Source organism: Diadema antillarum, unplaced genomic scaffold (assembly GCF_040938485.1).
Source record: "Diadema antillarum isolate AM-2024a unplaced genomic scaffold, OU_Dant_1.0 scf00000071, whole genome shotgun sequence".
Lineage (NCBI taxonomy): Eukaryota > Metazoa > Echinodermata > Echinoidea > Diadematoida > Diadematidae > Diadema > Diadema antillarum.
In genome coordinates this window covers 883,520-884,034 of record NW_027270960.1, presented here as the reverse complement: position 1 = coordinate 884,034, position 515 = coordinate 883,520, and positions in this window count along the sequence as shown.

The following is a 515-nucleotide window of genomic DNA, read 5'->3' as shown; positions in this document are numbered from 1 at the left end:
TTTAGAGTATGTACGCCCATGATTTTTTATCATGGCTACTACTAAAACACTGATCAATTCAGTGCTTATTTACGTCGATGTAGGGCAATTTGTCAATCAGTTGCAATCTTAGATTTTGTTCATTGTATCATTATATTCTGTAACTTCTAACAAGGTTTTGCATGTAAGTCAACATTTACAAGTCTGCCAATCGCCTTTATCTACTAAAGCCATGTTTATAGCCTCATGTCTGTTAACAGATGTTTTTGCTGTAATAAGCATAAAAGACTGCTGCAAGAAAGCTTTATAACCATGTGATTCAATGGTCTGTACTGTTGGTTTAAGTCCACAAAGCAACATGTTGCATGCAGCAAGGTACAGTATAAATAGGTATTTGATAGTGTCACATGCATGTGTGTTTATCATTATCCTTTACATTTGCTGTGTGGTCAGCTGCTGTTGACAGTTCAGAAGCCTGAGTATGGGGAAAATCACCCAAATCCATCTTATCTGTAATGTTAACATGAAATGTACTT